The sequence below is a fragment of the Mustela erminea genome, chromosome 5, assembly GCF_009829155.1.
Source record: "Mustela erminea isolate mMusErm1 chromosome 5, mMusErm1.Pri, whole genome shotgun sequence".
In the NCBI taxonomy this organism is placed as follows: domain Eukaryota; kingdom Metazoa; phylum Chordata; class Mammalia; order Carnivora; family Mustelidae; genus Mustela; species Mustela erminea.
In genome coordinates this window covers 72,603,642-72,621,519 of record NC_045618.1, presented here as the reverse complement: position 1 = coordinate 72,621,519, position 17,878 = coordinate 72,603,642, and the positions used below count along the sequence as shown (strand labels likewise).

The 17,878-nt window shown below is 39.2% G+C and overlaps 1 long non-coding RNA gene across 1 annotated transcript; it reads left to right on the top strand.

Moving 5' to 3' along the window:
• Positions 1-814: 814 nt before the first annotated feature.
• LOC116589988 lies at positions 815-7,329 on the top strand. Its single transcript, XR_004285465.1, has 3 exons — positions 815-825; positions 3,951-3,955; positions 7,274-7,329. It is a non-coding gene; the product is annotated as an uncharacterized LOC116589988 (long non-coding RNA).
• The last annotated feature ends 10,549 nt before the right edge of the window (positions 7,330-17,878 follow it).

Here is a 17,878-nt window from a genome sequence, read left to right as displayed (position 1 = left end):
TCTCGTGATTATCAGGAAGGTTTCATGATTCAGGTCTCAGCTCAAACATCATCCCTTTAGAGACACTGCTCTGTTCCATAACCCCGCACTTCCTCTTTATTATTTTTTATCCTTTATAGCAGTTATCATTATCAGAGGTTATCCTACTAGACTACAAGTTCCATGCCACCACAATCTTTCCACTGCCTGGATCAGAGCCTGATGAAAGGAAGGTGTTCAGTATTTACTTAATGTTGGATCTCCAATGCAATGACAGATAACTTGGACTGAATTATATTTTGTATTAAACCAATTTAACTGTGCTTAGCCTATATACTCAGGTCCTGTTCCAGAGAATATGTCTGCTCCTTAGCAATCCTTGTCTCAGGGACTTTTGTGAAATGCCTAAATGCAGGAAGACAATGGCTTTTTCTTTCTATGGCAAAATTCCTCGACTCATTAAAGTGATAGTGCACTGAGACCTTGAGGGTATACAAAGAAGAGAGAGGGAGATTTCCCTTGAGAAAAATGCTGGAGAGGAAAAACAGAGGCCCACACTCTATGGGAGAGCATACAAGAAAGGTAGCAAGATCTCAGCAGTCTTGAAGATACATTTAATGAGGTGAAACCACAAAGATGGATATCCCAAATGTGGCAGCGAAGAAGAGAGCCACCTGATACTAAGGCTTTCCCACTGAGGATCTCAGTGGCAATGAGATGAAGTGATGTAAAACATCCTCACCCTGCTTCTGTATCACATAGCCTCCTGGTTTACCAAGAGAGAGGAGAGATCCAGGAATGATTAATGTTGAATTTCCCAGAAGTCTACCAAGATGGAAGTTCTGAGTCTGATTTCATTTGAGTTCAGGAAAATTAAGAAGTAGACATTTTCTTTTACACCTAAAAGTATGGACTAAGGCTCTGACCTACTCCAAAGTCCTCCAATGATCAGTGTGGCCTGAACCAGGAATGCCTTTAGCCTTTCTTTCATATTTGCAAAGGAGACCTGGCTGGGATAGGGTTCTTCTGATTGCTTTTTCTTTTTGGAAAGGGAAAGTTTACAGATACACACAGGGTGCCACAAGCCTAGTATTCAGAAAACCTGGGTTTGAATCTTGAAGCTATGTGGCCTTGGGCAACTCACTAAATCTCTCTGAACCCCAAATCAATAAGATGCAAATACCATCACCTCACGGGCTATGCAAAAGAAGATAGTCATGTGTATGAAAATGCTATGTGAAATGAGAAGTCCTAACATTAACACTTTCTTCCCAAGAAGAGGCTAAACTAATCAAAAGCAGCTCCAACTGTATTTTCTAGCTCTGGTTATAAAATCAGTTCAGAGTGAGCCATCAAGATATTTGTTTATCATTGTACATTCTCAATATTACACAGAGAATACAAATCCTTTTTCCTCACCTCTGTAGTTCTTATGCTAATAAAGACATATGATGCAAAGCACCAGTCTAGCTCCAGACTACCTCCTCCCCATATGCCCACTCCCATTACTTCTCTATATGTCCTGTGTTATACAAGGTAGTACAACATCTGGGACATACAAATTCCAAGGTTTTAGTGGATTAAATCTGCAGAAACTATTTCTTGATTATGTAATCATCCAATACGGGTCCAGGCAAAACAGGATGGAATGTGTGGGTGCTGTGCTCTATGCAGTGATTCAGGGACCCAAGTTGCCAGTAGCTCTGCCACCTTCAGCATGTAGTTTCCAAGCTGCATGGCACTGACATTCAGCTAGTAGACAGAGAGAGAAAGAATGGGTAAGACACATTCTCAATTTTTAAACATCTCAACCTGAAACTGATACATACATTACTTTTACTCACATTCTGTATGTGCGAAGTAGGCATATGGCCCCACCTAGACAAGCAGAGGAATTGCAGGAGTGGGGGAACCAGGATTTATAGTCTTTGATTTCCCAGCCATTTCATAGGATCAGTTTTATATTATGAAAAGGAAGGTGAGCAACACAATTTAGGTAGATAGCTAGCTATCTCTGCCACACACTCAAAAGTGTGATCTACTGACATGACATTTTAGATTCTTCTTCACATTCACATTCACAAATATGTCATATCCACACCCCCAAATTTCCCACTCCTGTGCCTTTGAGTTAAACTTCCATTTATGTGGAGTGTGTCTTCCTCCCTGTACCTATCCATACAAATCCCTTAAGCCCAGCATAATTCTGACCTTCTCCATAATGCTACAGTTATATAATCCATTCTGTAGAATATGATTTTAATTATATAAAATATAATGTAATTACATATATGTAATTACATATATGTAATTACATTATATTTTGTAATATAATTACATTATATTTTATATAATTAAAATATATTTTATATATATTAATTATTTAATATATTCTATATTATAATAGAATATAATTATATATAGTTATATAATCCATGCTGTAGAAAGTACTTTCTCCCCACTCTGACTTCCATTTCTTTTTTGTACCTTCTGTTAGGGTGCTGGTTATCTACTCAGCATTTATTTTTATTTATCCAGACCAACTCCCTTAATAGGTGACAAGTTCTTAGAGAGTTAGGCCCATGTTTCATTCACCTGTGTGTCCTTTGCAGTATCCAGTATCGTGCCTGACATGTAGTGGGCACTCAACACAAGATAGCTAATACAAGTCTTCATGGGCATGAAGCCACATGTACACCTCACTTGCTTGAGGGCAGATCCTTGTTTGTGAAGAAGTGAGGGAACAACAGCTATCCCTTCATCACTCCAAAAAATAAAAAGAAAAGAAAACCCTGTAAATTTCACGTAAGCTACTCCCACTTTTTCTACTCAAAACAGTAGGTTCTTCCTACTACATAATTCCTACGTAATTCAGTGTTGCCTTTTATGGGGTAAACTGGGAGCATTTTGAGTGACTGGGCTTCTGTTTTGCTCTATCACAGATGTCTAGGTAGCTCAAAGGCAACTTCAAGACCCCAGACAGTCAGAACCAAGCTATCTCCTGGAGCACAGCTCCCAGCATATTCAGCTAAGAAAATAAAATTTGTTTTAGTTGTTGAGAAAAGTCATTTCTGAAGCCCTGTTTGTCCATTTTTTTAGCATTAATGAACATTCCACCAGTTAGAATGGCTAAAATTAACAAGACAGGGAACAAGTGTTGGTGAGGATGTGGAGAAAGGGGAACGCTCTTACACTGTTGATGGGAATGCAAGTTGGTACAGCCACTCTGGAAAACAATATAGAGGTCCCTCAAGACATTAAAAATAGAGCTACCGGGCGCCTGGGTGGCTCAGTGGGTTAGGCCGCTGCCTTCGGCTCAGGTCATGATCTCGGGGTCCTGGGATCGAGTCCCGCATCGGGCTCCCTGCTCAGCAGGGAGCCTGCTTCCTCCTTCTCTCTGCCTGCCTCTCTGTCTACTTGTGATCTCTCTCTGTCAAATAAATAAATAAAATCTTTAAAAAAAAAAAATTTAAAAAAAAAAATAGAGCTACCCTATGACCCAGCAAGTGCACTACTAGGTATTTACCCCAAAGATACGGATGTGGTGAATAGAAGGGGGACAAGCACCCAATATTCATAGTAGCAATGTTCACAATAGCCAAACTGTGGGAGGAGCCAAGAAGCCCTTCAACAGATGAATGGATAAAGAAGATGTGGTTCATATATATAATGGAATATTACTCAGCCATTGGAAAGGATGAATACCCACCATTTTCAATTACATGGATGGAACTGGAGGGGATTATGCTGAGTGAAATAAGTCAAGCAGAGAAAGACAATGATCATATGGTTTCACTCATATGTGGAACATAAGGTTTGGAGGACCACAGGGAAAGGGAGGGAAAACTGAATGCTAAGAAATCACAGAGGAAGATAAACCACGAAAGTCTCTGGACTCCAGAAAACAAACCAAGGGTTATAGAAGGGAGGGGGTCAGGGGATGGAGTAACCGGGAGATGGGTATTAAGGAGGACATGTGTGGTGATGGGCACTGTATGTTATACGCAACTAATGAGTTGTTGAACACTACATCAAAAACTTATGATGTGTTATATGTCTACTAATGGAACATAATAAAAATAAATAAATAAATAAATAAACGTTCAAAATCCATGGAAAATTTGATAAATTGTGGTATATCCCATGATACAACATGCTGCTGTCATTAAAAAAGATGATATATTTATATCTCAAGGAGCTAACAAAAGAAAAACAAACTAAACTCAAAGTTAGCAGATGGAAGGAAATAAAGATTAGAGCAGGAACAACTGAAATAGAAAACAGAAAAATAATAGGGAAAAAAATCAACAAACCTAAAAGTTGTTTTTTTTTAAAAGCTCAACAAAATTGGGGTGCTTGGGTGGCTCAGTCAGTTAAACATCCGACACTTGATCTCAGTTCAGATCTTGACGGCAGGGTTGGGAGTTCAAGACTCACACCTGGCTCTACACTGGGCCTGGAGCCTACTAAAACAAAGACAACAACAACTGAAAAAACTTAACAAAATTGAGAAACTCTTAGCTAGACTGCCTAAGAAAAAAAGGAAGAGATGTAAATAATAAAAGGCAGAAATGAAAGAGGGGATATTTTAAGTGATGTCACAAAACTAAAAAGAATTATAAGAGACAATCTAGACAATCCAGAACAAATGGGTAAGTTGTTAGAAATACATAACATTTGCACACTGAATTATGAAGAAATAGAAAATCTGAACAGAAAAATTAATAAGGAGATTGACTCAATAATTAAAAAATCTTCCAACAAATAAAACCCCAGGACTTGATGTCTTCACTGGTGAATTCTAGCAAACCTTTAAAGAATTAATACCAATCCTCTCAAACTCTTCCAGAAAAATGAAGAGGAGAGAATACTCCTGAATTCATTTTAGAGGACCAGAATTATCCTGATACCAAAGCCCAATAAAAACATCTCCAGAAATTAAAATTACAAGCCCAAATCCCCTATATACATATATACAAAAAAACTCAGCAAAACCAAATTAATGGCATACTAAAAGGAATTTGTCCCTGGGATGCAAGAATAATTTAACATACATAAATCAATAAATGTAAAACACATTAACAGAATGAAGGAAAAAGTCTACACAATCATCTCATTTGATGCAGAAAAAGCATTTGACAAAATCCAATACCATTTATGATTTAAAAAAACATTAGGAATAGAAGAAAATTATCTCCACATAATAAAGGCTATATATGAAAAGCCCACAGCTAATGTCATACTCAATGGTGAAAAACAGAAAATTTTCCCTCTAAGATAAGAAAGAAGGCAAAGATACCCAATAATTCCATTTCCATTCAACATAGTACTGGAAGTCTTAGAGCAGTTAAACAATTTGGATTGGAAATAATAAGTGAAATTGCCTATGTTCACAAATGATATGATCTTATATGTTAAAAAAAACCACAAAAATAACTATTAAAATTTTTTAATAAAGAATCCAGCAAAGTTGCAAGATTCAAAATCAATACACAAAAATCACTTGCATTTAATGAACAATCCGAAACAGAAATTAAGAATCTCATTTACTGCAGCACTAAAAGGAATAAAATACTTAGAAATAAACTTAATCAAAGAAGTAAAAGATTTATTTTCCAAAACCACATACACACACACACACACACACACACACACACACAAATCCTAAGAATATAAAATAAAAGACATCACATATTCATGGATTGGAATACATAATATTGTTAAAATATCCATACTACACAAAACAACCTATGGATTCAATGCAATCCCTACCAAAATCCCAACGGCATTTTTTGCAGATGGCAGGGTGGCGGGGAGGCTCAAAGACCTATATGCTACCTCAGAGGACCCTGAATAGCTAAAACAATCCTGAGAAAGAAAAATAAATCTAGAGGCCTGCCACTTCCTGATTTAAAAACTAGTCTAAGGCCACAATAATCAAAACAGTACAGTACTGCTGTAACTAACGACATATAAATAAGTGGAACACGGGAGATCTCAGAAATAAAACCTCACATACATTGTGAAATGATCTTTGGCAAGAGTACCAATGCTGTACAATGGGAAAGGGATAATCTCTTCAACAAATGGTGAGACAAAAACTGGATATCAACATGCAAAAATAAAGCTGGATCCCTACCTTATACCATACAAAAAAATTAACTCAAAATGGATTAAAGACCAAAACATAAGACCTGAAACTATAGAACACCTAGAGAAAATGCTTCATGACACTGGATCTGGCAATGTTTCTTGGCTATGACACCAAAAGCATAGGTAATAAAAGCAAGAATAGACAAATTTATAAACTGTGCAGAGAGGGAACAATCAACAAAATGTAAAGAAAACCTAGAGAATGGAAGAAAATAGTTCTAAACTATGTATCTAATAAAGGGTTAATATCAAGAATATATTAAGAACTCCTACAACTCAGGGCGCCTGGGTAGTCCAGTCATTAAGCATCTGCCATTGGTTCAGGTCATGATCCCAGTGTCCTGGGATCAAGCCGCAAGTCGGGCTGCTTGCTTAGTGGGAAGCTTGCTTCTCCCTCTCTCACTCCCCCTGCTTGTGTTCCCTCTCTTGCTGTGTTTCTCTCTGTCAAATAATTAAATAAAATCTTAAAAAAAAAAAAAAAGAACTTCTACAACTCAAAAACAAAAACCAGATTATACTTGAATAGTATTTCTCTAAGACTATCCCAGGTTTGAAGTGACAGAGACCTGAACCTAAGCAGAAGGAAAGGCATAGACTTAACAAAGATAGATATAAGAGCTCTGAAGAAAATGAAATATACAAATGGCCAACAAGCATATGAAAAGAGACTCAACATCACTAATCACCAGGAAAATGCAGATCAAAACCACAGTGAGATATCACCTCCTACCCATTTGGATGGTCACTATCAAACAAAACAAAACAAAACAAAACAAAACCCAGAAAATAACAAGTGTTGCCAAGAAATTAGAGTAACTGGAACCCTTGTGGAATGTTGATACGAATGTAAAATGGTGTAGCCACCATGGAAAATAGTATGACGTTCCTCAAAAAATTAAAAATAGCATTACCATATGATCAGCAAACCCAATTCTTGTATATATCCAAAAGAACTGAAACCAGGATCTTGAAGAGTCTGCTTCAGATTTTCTCTCTCCCTCAAACCTGTACACCCATGTTCATTGTAGCACTAATCACAATACCCAAGAGGTGGAAGTAATCTAAAATTCCATTGACAGGTGAATAGATAAAAGAAAATGTAGGATATACATAAAGCAGAATACTGTCCTGTAAAAAGAAGACTACGACATGGATGAATCCTGAGGACATTATGCTAAGTGAAATAAACCAGTCACAAGAAGTCAAAGACCGGTTCATTCCTCTTAAATGAGGTATCTAAAATAGTCCATCTCTTACTAACAGAAAGTAGAATGGTAGTTGCCAAGAGCTTGGGGGAGGGAATAGGGCATATGCTTTTCAACAGATACAGAGTTTCAGTTCTGCAAGATGAGAAAGTTTAAGAAACCTATTGCACAACAAAATGCATACAATTATCATTACTGTACTGCACACTTAAAAATGGTTAAGATGGGGGCACCTGGGTGGCTCAGTCGGTTAAGCATCAAACTCCTGATTTCGGCTTAAGTCATGATCTCAGGGTCCTGGGACCAAGCCCCACATAGGGCTTCGCACTCAACCGGGAGTCTGCTTCAGATTTTCTCTCTCCTTCAAAAACTAGTGATATACATATAGTATATAAAAATATGTATATCATTAGTATTTTATGATATATGTATTTTTATATACTATATACACTAGAATGTCAGCATAACCTGGCAGATTTCATGTCTGTCTGATCTGTCATTCTATCCCTAGTGATCCACACATGGATGGTTAGAAATATTTGATAAACCAACGAGAATATGCATCATTCTTATCATTCTGAAAGTTATATACCAAAATATTAACAACAGTCTATATTGCAAGATGTTTTTTATGTTTACCAATCTGCATTTCTAGGACCTCTTCTAATAGACAGTATTTTTTGTACTCAAAAAAAATTAAAGGAATAGATGGAGAGGAAATGCTCTGAGTCTAGACACACATAGCAAAATAAATGAATTTTTAGCTCAAATATATTTCTTTAAAATTTTACCTAAAAACCCTAATGAAGTGAATAAAACTTCCCTTTTTCCTTAGAGGAGGAGGATAGCTCTACAGACACAAATTTTAGAATGGCAAGAGACAAAGTTTATGGCTAGAAGGTAAGATCAGGAAAGAGCTTGAAGTATTATTGCCAGAGACAGATGTAGAAGGACATGGGCACTTTCCGTAAGTAAACGAGAAGGAAAATTCATTTCAAAAAAGGAGACAAGACTAATTGCAGTAACACTGGCATGTAAGAGGTATGTTTCAGTGGTAATTAGTTGGAATAGACATGAGTCTTTAAAAGAAAAGGGATTGGAAAAAGAGTATGTTGTGGTTCTCCCTGTGGGAGAGCAGGAGTCTGGACTTTGTCCTGTGGGTGATAGCCAGCTATCATTTTGTTAGCGGAGATACAACACGGCCAAAGTGCTGTTTTACAAAGATTTACCTGCCAATTACTTGCAGCGTGGCCTTGGATTGGAGAAAATGATTAGAAAGCTCGGGTAATATCCCAGGTTTGAGGTGACAGAGACCTGAATGGGAAGGTGGGGTGGGGCGGTGGGAGAGAGAAATAGCAAAGATGGATAAAGGCTCTGAAAAAAGAATCAACAGGAGGCTTCCCCCTCCCCCACCCTCCAGAGGTAAAATCAGGTTAAAATAAAGAACTGGAGCACATTTCAGGGGGGAAGAGGATTTTGAAAAAAAGTCTATATAGGCAGAAGGGTCCTCAAAAGACTTTGGGTGGTTTTTTGGTAAGGATGAGGGTATTTCTGGTTTTCCAGTATTTTGGAAATTGAAACTTTTTGGACATATGAAGATGTGAAGATAGAAAAGAATCAGACCATGGGGACAGGAAGACTGAAGATGAAAGAGAGGGGGATGACTGAGCTGGGTCTCCCAGGAGTGAGTGGGGAAGGGATCCCGGGTACAGCAGAAAAAAGAGATGACACCTATCTCTGAGTCTGAAATAAAAATGAGAGGATGTGATGTTCCAAGATAGAAGCGGCAACTGTGAGCTCACATGCCATCAGATGATCCTTGTGTTTTGCTCTAAAGGAGTCAGGAAGTCTCCAGTCTGGCAAGGAGGAACTGGGGATGGAGCAAAAAGGAAGGCATCTGGAAGACCAGTGTGGGAAGTGTCTCAGAGAAACAGAAGATGAACAAAGGGTCTGACCACTAGATGTGGCAGTGGGTCAGGCTCACAGGACTCAGCAACTTGTTCTGCTAATGCCATGGAACCCAGGTCCCTTAGCACAAAGGGACCAGGGCAGGAAAATGCTTGACAAGTAGGTTTGGGACACAGGAAGGGCTGTTGTTGAGATGGGCAGGCAAAACCTGTTCAAGGTTTAGTTGAGTTGGGAGGGGCTGACCAATAAGAAGGTGGATCTACTTTTAAATTCCAATCATACCTTTGGTGATTTGGGGTGACAGTGTCTTATACAGAAGCCCTTGAGCAGGACCATGGGGAAGAATGGGTTTTTGAGGAAAGGATAAAGAGACCCCCTAGGAAAACTGGCTGGACATACTAAGAATGTGGTGGTCTCACTTGAAATGGGGAACAGCATCACTTGTTGGATCTTATTCTCCTCTGCCTTCCAGAAGCCTCAAGAGAAATCAGTAAGACTATACGACAGTGGGACCATGGAGGGATGAAGAATGTAGCAACCAGGAATATGTTTAGGCAGAGCTATAATATAATGTGATGAAGTACAGGAAGGCTCTGGAGGGACTCACTAGCAAAATGCTGAGGAAGGGTCAAGCCAGAGATCAGGGTGAGCAGACTAACAGAGGCTCAGGATGAGAGAGAATCCTTATGTTTTACACAAGTGTCCAGACTGGTCTTGGGAGGGATGCATATGTGAGGCATGCATCATTCTCAGATCTCGGATTCAGCAGATCTCAGATCTAATGACAGCTGCAGTTAGACTAGATGCTAGTTTAAACTCAAATTGTTGTTTTTATTACTATGGAAAGAGTTAACATCTCTTGAGTATTTCCTATTTTCCAAGATCTTTAAAGGCATCATCTCATTAACTTCTCATAACAATCCATGTTCTAGATAATAAAATTGAGATTTAGAAAGATTAAAATTAACTTTCACAGGAACTAGTAAGTGGGAAGTTGGGATTTGAGCCCAAGATTCTGCAAAGACAGAGCCCAGACTCTGAAGTGGTAGGTTTTTCCGGGGTGATGGCAAGAAAAGGAAGCACCAGCGAGGCCAAGAGGTGAGGGCTTTCCAGATAATTATGTGATAATTCAGGAGCCTTCTTGCCAGGGGCATCTTCAACACTCAGGTTACCCACATAGACCTAAAAAGCAGTTTCTAAATCAGCTACACTAAAAAGAAAAATCGATCAAAAAGTCTGTGTTTGGTAGAATAATTCCAGCAACATACCCAGCATCAAAGACAGCCCAGATTAAAAGGAGGCAATGTTAAAGGGCTTCCCAGATAAACCAGCAGCCCCCACAAAGCCATTCGGGACACGCTTCAAGGTGACTCCATTTATCACCATTCTCAAGAGATCCCAGAATAGACCTCCTAATATCATCATATCCTGGGGACTGTAGGTTCCCAGGTCACCACCTTTAATATTGGTCGTGACTGGGAGTTATTTGGAGTGTGTGACACCTTGTATCATTTGGGATTGGAAGAAAGCAAGAGAGACAGATATGAGTTCAAATGGTATTTTTCCAGCAATTTCTAACATATGTGTACTCTCTACCTGTGTGCTCTTATCTTCCTGCTTCCCTGACCAATGTGGAGTAGCTATTCGCATCCCCAAGACCTCTTTTTAAGATCCAGAGACTAGAATTTTAGTTAGGAAAACAAGATGACATTCCATACCAATGAACATACTAAGGATACTGCATGCCAAAATCTGAAGCTGAGACAGTGTGTCTCCATCTATAGAGGAAGAAGGAGAGATGAAAACCATAACGGAATGACATAAAGCAACAAAGCTCTAACATCTTTATTTAAATCTGTATATGGATCAGCTCTATATTTAGTGTACATGGATCAAATACCTACAATTATTTAAAATTTTAAATACAACTTTTTTTCTCAATTCAGTTAAACTAGCTTCATGAGAAAAGAATCCTAGTCTAAAATCTTTCCTTCCCTCACCTATTAAGTTCAGTATCTGGCACATAGGTATTGAGAAATGAGAAACCTGTTAGTGTGTCTAAATGTAGCCTATTGCTTATTTTTTCCATGTTTTTAAACCAGAAATTGAAGGATGGTCATCAAATCTCATGTCTGACTCATATTCAATCTAATCTACCCCAGTCTTTCTCAATGGCCTCATGAGTTGTTTGGATCAGGACTCAGACCATCATTTTTAAGGCCATGGTTAGGAGCCATGGTAAAAAGCACCACCTGTTTCCCACATGAGTGGTGCCACTGAGGCTGTATAGCAACAACTCTGTGTTCTTTTGGAAATATCTGAACTACTCCTGACAATGCCATTTGTCATAGATGCAGCCCTCATATAAATGGACTTTTTTAAGGAATCACACTAATTCAGAGCCAAAATGTTTTGTGTAAATTAACAAGCCTAAACCACCACCACCCCATCTGACAGATGGGGAATCACGGGCCTAGAAAGACAATCTGACCTGCAGTCACACATTCTGTTGGTGGCAGGACCAAGATGCGAGGTCCAGTCTACGTCCCACTTTTCTCCACCCTGACTTCATCTCTTCCTTTAGCTCTCAAAGCCTTTGCTGACCTCCCTCCTACTCTCCCACACATCAAAATTAGATCTTCCTTCTACTCATACTCACCCTCACAGTACTCTGTACCTTTGTACATTTATTTGTAGGACTCTGTGCTGAATGTCTACTCTCCACCAGGACTATCCAACATCAGTAGCTTGCCAGAAAGAATAGTCAAGGCACATTTGTAGAATGAGTGAGGGATCAATGAATCCTCTCCAATGCATTTCCCATGATATCATACAGCTTTCATTTAACTATGGATTGAATATACCTTTTTAATTTTTTTACCTATTGCAAAAAGAATCTGCCTTTTCTGTTTATCCAAAAACTTTGATTTAAAAAACCTTAAAAATTAAAAAAATTATTTTTTAAAAAATAAATATGATCTAGACATACTAGAAATAGAAGTTTTGTATATCATGTCCAGGGACTCCTTACTCCTCAAGGGCTAGGACCCTCTTAATCTTTTTACCAGTTGCCTGGCACACAGTAGAAGTAACAAGCAGCAGGAAATCAAAACACGTTTACTGAATAAAGGAATGAAGAAATAAATAAGACTCGTACACTGTACCTGTGGCCAACTACTGGCAAATTATCTAAATGATAAGCTGAAATATCACCCAGAATTTGGGGTTTCTTTTACATTTTTTCTTGGATGAGCTATTTGTGTCAGAGCGAATCCTAAGAAGTAAGCAGGAGGTGGACGGTGCAGCGTTTGAACCCAAAGTGACCACTTGGTCTCTATTAGAAGAGGTTAGGGGCTCTGTATCCTCAAGGGTGAAAATAAGTTGGGGTCACAGAGAGGACAAGGAGTACACCATCCCCTGCCAGCTCCAATAGCAGGGACTCCTGTGCAAGGCTGTCCCCACTCAGTGTGCAAATGCGATCACGCTGCAAAGCCCGCTGGCAGAGATGCAGCTGAAGAGAAGCCACCCACCGCTCCAGGAGAGGCCCCACACAGCCAGGCTGGCCTGACCTAACTGCCCTTCAAATAGAAAGCACTTTTCTGAATTTCAGAAACACCCGCTACAGCCACCCCTGCGGTAGCCTCAGGTTAAGTCCACGAAAGCAAGGGTTAACATCCAGTGCTATGCAGCGAAAGCACTGCCTGTATTATGTTAAACCCCCTTTATATAAAAGGGAAAATCCAACTGTTGTGCAGAAAATCCCTACCCTTTCCGATCGATGCTTCCTACCACTAGGGCATCTGGTAATTTCTGATTCAGTCTCCTGTAGCCTTTACTTCAATGTCAGAGCACAGCAGGCCAGGGGTAGACAGCAGCCAGGCCCCGTGTGGCAAACCATCAGCCCCGCCAAGAGGTGTGACTGTTGGGGGGTGATGCACAAAGTAGAGGGCATGTCATCATGGGTCGCACTGGGACTGTTTTAAGCCATGCCCGGGTCTTCAATCATAGACTCTGAGTTCAAAGGGCCCTTAGGCTGCTGGTCACTGATCTCATCTCAAGGTGATAGTCACCTTTGGCTTTTCAGCAGACAGCAAGCCCACTGTCCATCCATCTTGGAGCAGCCTGACACTGGAATCTCTACCCATTTTACAGCCAGTGAACATTCCCTATTGATTTATTGATCCACGTCTGCCTGTGGAGGGAGCTCGGAACAGATTCTGTGTGCACTCACAGCCTCCTGCATGGATTTTTTTTCCCCCTCCTTTCTTTTCTCCTTTTTATCGAGGCGTGTTAGCAGTCCGGGGTGCAGCAGGAATTAGAGCATGCAGGGGCCCAATTTACCAGTCATGGATGTGCCCAGCTCCTGTTGATCAGTTGAGTCTGCCTGTCATTTCTTTCCTTTTTCAGTTTTTTTTTTTTTCATTTGTCCCAAACTATCTGAAATACCATCCCTCCCTTATTCTTGCTTTGTCCCATGAGTCCTTCCTTTCCCTTACCTTTTATTTGAGATAGTTCTTAAATCCAACACAGAAAAAGAAAAGAGAAGGGGGCTAGGAGAACTAATAAACTTTTTCCCTATTGTTTATTTGCTGCCACATCCCATTACAAGCACTTTTTGCCAAAAACAAAGGAGTTCCTCTCCACCCTGGGCTTTGAATAAGCAATACTCAATTGCTTTGAATCATTTAAAATTAAATTCTGAGTCATTCCGATTGTACCAGTTTCTCTCCCAGAAAAAAAAAAAAAATTTTTTTTCCGCAAACTCATCCTTCCTGGAATTTCATAAAGGAGCATTCAGAAACCATGAAATCTATGTGGTGGTCCTTAAGCTTTTTAATCAGCAAGCAAGGTTAGAGAGGGCCTGCAAAGCAAATCCTTATCTTCAAGTGAGAGACAGAAAGTGCAAAATCCTTGTAAATTCCACACATCTACCAAATGTATTGTCAATCACTGGAACAACTAGTGTCTTATAAGCAGACCACATGACTATGCTTAGCAGTAATTACTTCCAAGCCATCCCAGACGAGATCTACAAATCACACCTCCAGACCCCACAGTTCTTCACCCCTTTGGAGTCTTCAGTAAAAGGAACCCTTTATCTCCTGATAGGAGTTAGATGGGAAGATGACTGCATTATCTCATGAATAACATATTGCATTGATCTGGACACTGGATACCCAGTGTCACATTTTATTCACAAATATATTGTCTAAAAAATAATTTGTTTTGCTTGTAATAAACAAATCACTCTTACACAAGCCAAAATCTCCCAAAGAGACACAATGGAGGGTAAGACCACTTCAAATGCCTATTATCCAGCCTCTGCATTCTAGAAATTTCGGAAGTATATGGAACGGACCTTCAGTAAGCCCTATTTTAATCCCACTGCCCTCCAAAGAAATTCACACTTCACTTGGAGACATCAGTTGTCCAAGAGACTTAGCTTTAGCAATACAAGCTAGTTTCCTATGCTTCTATCTGCTTATTTAATCATGTAAGTATTAGCAATTTTTGGTGTCTATTAATTACTGTATTTAATTTTTAAAAAAAATTTAGTTGAAGTCAAGATTCCAATGACAAACCATTAAAGTAAGGGATGATAATTACAAACAAAATTAAAAATGCAAATTAAAACAGGTTACTATTTTTGTGTATCAATTAGCAAAAAAATAAAAATAAAAATTCATGACAATTCATAAGACTAAATATGGTGAATATGGCGAAATAAACATCCTTTACGCAGTGTTTAAAACCATTTTAAAAACTAACTGGGAAGCATATATCATAATTTTTAGAATGAATACATCCCTTTGATAAGCAATAATTTTAGGGGTGTCTAGATGGCTCTGTTGGTTAAGTGTCTGCCTCTTGATTTCAGCCCAGGTCATGATCTTAGGGTTGTGAGATGGAGCCCCAGCCCCATGTCAGGTTCCACACTCTGCAGGGAGTCTGCTTGAGACTCTCTCTCCTTATCCCTCTCCCTCTGCCCCTCCCCAACCCTGCTCACTCAGTCTCTCTCTCTCTCTCTCTCTCTCTCTCTTTCTAAAATAAATAAATAAATCCTTTTTTAAAAAAAAATAATTTTAAATAATGAAAAAGTACTTATGTTTAAAGAGGTCCACAACAGTGATACATGAAAATAACACAGGAAAATAGAAAATAGTCTAAATATCAAAAATATGGAACGATTAAGCTGAGGTATATTCAATGTAATGCATCGTTTTAAAGCATGGATGACTATGAAGAATATGTAATAAGGGGAAAGTCCTCTACTATAAAATTAGGTGGAGGAGACTACCAAATAATATCAACAATGTAATGATAATTAGATGGAGATTAATGGACACAGAGAGAATATATCGAAAAGAAATTCTCTAAATGCCAGAAATAGGGCCACTTTCATGGCTCAGTGGGTTGAACACCCAACTTCCCTTGGTTTGGCTCAGGTCATGAGATCGTGCCCCCAGCTGGCTCCTCATTCAGTGGGAATCTGCATAGATGTTCTCTCCCTCTGTCCTCCTCACCACTCATGTGAGCACATGTACCCTCTCTTTCCCTTTCTCAAATATATAAATAAATCTTTAAAAAATAAAAATAAATGCCAGTAATAATATCAGATAGGAATTACAAGATTATAATCATTATTTTCTCTTTCAGTTTGCCTATATAATGTTTCTAGAAAACATAAACATAAAACCTTAGAAAAGGTGGAACAATAATTTGTCTTCGAAATTATTTGGGATGGTTTCCAAACATGTAATGCAAGTTTCATATTTTTACCTTCTTAACTGATAAGTCACCAATGGAATAGAGATAGAGAACTGGGCTATTTGCTTTAGTAAAATGGTTTTGAAAGTAGCTGAATTCCCCCCCCCCATAATCAGTAGAAAGTTTTTCAGCAGTGGACAGCCAGCAAACCAGCCATAAGACAGGAATGACCACATATCCTGAGATTGTGTGGTGCAATAGAAAGACTTTGGGTCAAATGCTCAGGATTCCAGGTGCCATAATTCCATTAGCCAACTGGAAATAAGGATTACTGAATTTCTTCATACTCTATAAATTTTTTCCACTCAGATAAAATCATGTTCAATCTATAAAACTAAAAAATAATGATGAAGCATTGGATAAACAGGCAAAATACCTGATATCCTTCAGTTCCCGTTCTGACTTTCCCCTCTAGAATAATAATTATTTGATTTTGTTTCATCCTTCTTCTGGTTAGACTGGCCACTTTATAAAGTAGTCCTCCAGTTTCATCATCTAAAATGGTACTAGAATAGGCATCACTCACCCTGTAGCAGGATGATTGTCCCAAATACCACTGCACACATGGACTAATGGTAAGGGCAGTGATGACCAATGGCAAAGGCCTTCACTGGGGTGTGGCAGGAGGCAGGTGGAGCCAGTCCACTGACCTGCACATATCTGGGAGCTGGGCTGCAAGAACAAACAAAAGTGAACACTAAGCTCAGATTCCCTGTGAAAGAACAAAGGTTGAAGCTAGGCATCCCTCCAAAGATTGAATCAACAGTTGGACAGAATGTTTTATCTGGATTCTCCTACAATGGAGAGTTATAGCCATCGGATCCAACCATTATGTGAACACACTGTACACAAGAATGGCCAGAAGTCTAAGTTATCATCCTCCTTGCAAAGAACAAGTACTAATTCTTTTCCCTGAGCTATTCTAAGAGTCCAGATAGTCAAGTCACTTGTGACAGCTATGGAGGCAGGTCTTGAAATGATTTCCTTATTGAACTAACATCCATCAAGCTCCACAATGTACTAAGCAAAGAGGATGCAAAGAAGACAGGCACAGTCCTGGTCTCTAAGGGTGTTTGCAGTCCTTTGGAAATAATAACCAAATGTTATATACTTACCATCTTATATAAGATCTGGTGCTTTCAATGTTGTGCTCCAGCAGTTCTGTGAGGTCTTTTAAGCAAAATGCAGCAGCCCATGATTGGGCATAAGCTACCAGACTGGGAAAAGGACAGTTATGACCAAAAGAGCTTCTTCTGAACATGTTTGGGATAGGAAAATATCCCAAGAGCAAGGAGAAAATGAGCACAGAATGTAACAGGCTCAACAAAGTTGAAAGAGTATATAAAAATTAGAGCAAATAAATCATAGCATGCTATTATTCTCTTGTGCAAAGGAAGAAAGAAACACACTTGCATGTTCCCCACAACAACATGTCCCAAGGATCCCAGGTAGGAGTGCTCAGGAAAGCAAAATCCCTTGAATCTTCAGCTCAGAAGGGAGACTGCCTATAATTCCTATGAGTACTTCTTGCCCTACTCTTCTGGTGTCAGGGTTCCAGTACCATCAGTCCCTGTCCTGATGTCCAGACAACCCAGAGCCCTGGAGTGGACCCACCCAGATGCAAATTTCATGCTCATTTTTCTCATCCAGTAGTCCAGGGTTCACACCCTGGGAAACTTTTTTCACAGAAAGTAGTGAGCCCTCAGCCACCTTTGTTCTGCTCAAACCAAGCCCCTATTCTTTTTTCTTTTTTTTTTTTTTAAGATTTTGTTAATTTATTCGAGAGAAAAAGAGCATGAGCAAGAGAGAGAACACAAGCCAGGGGGAGAGGCAAGGGGAGAGGGAGAAGCAGACTTGCCTCTGAG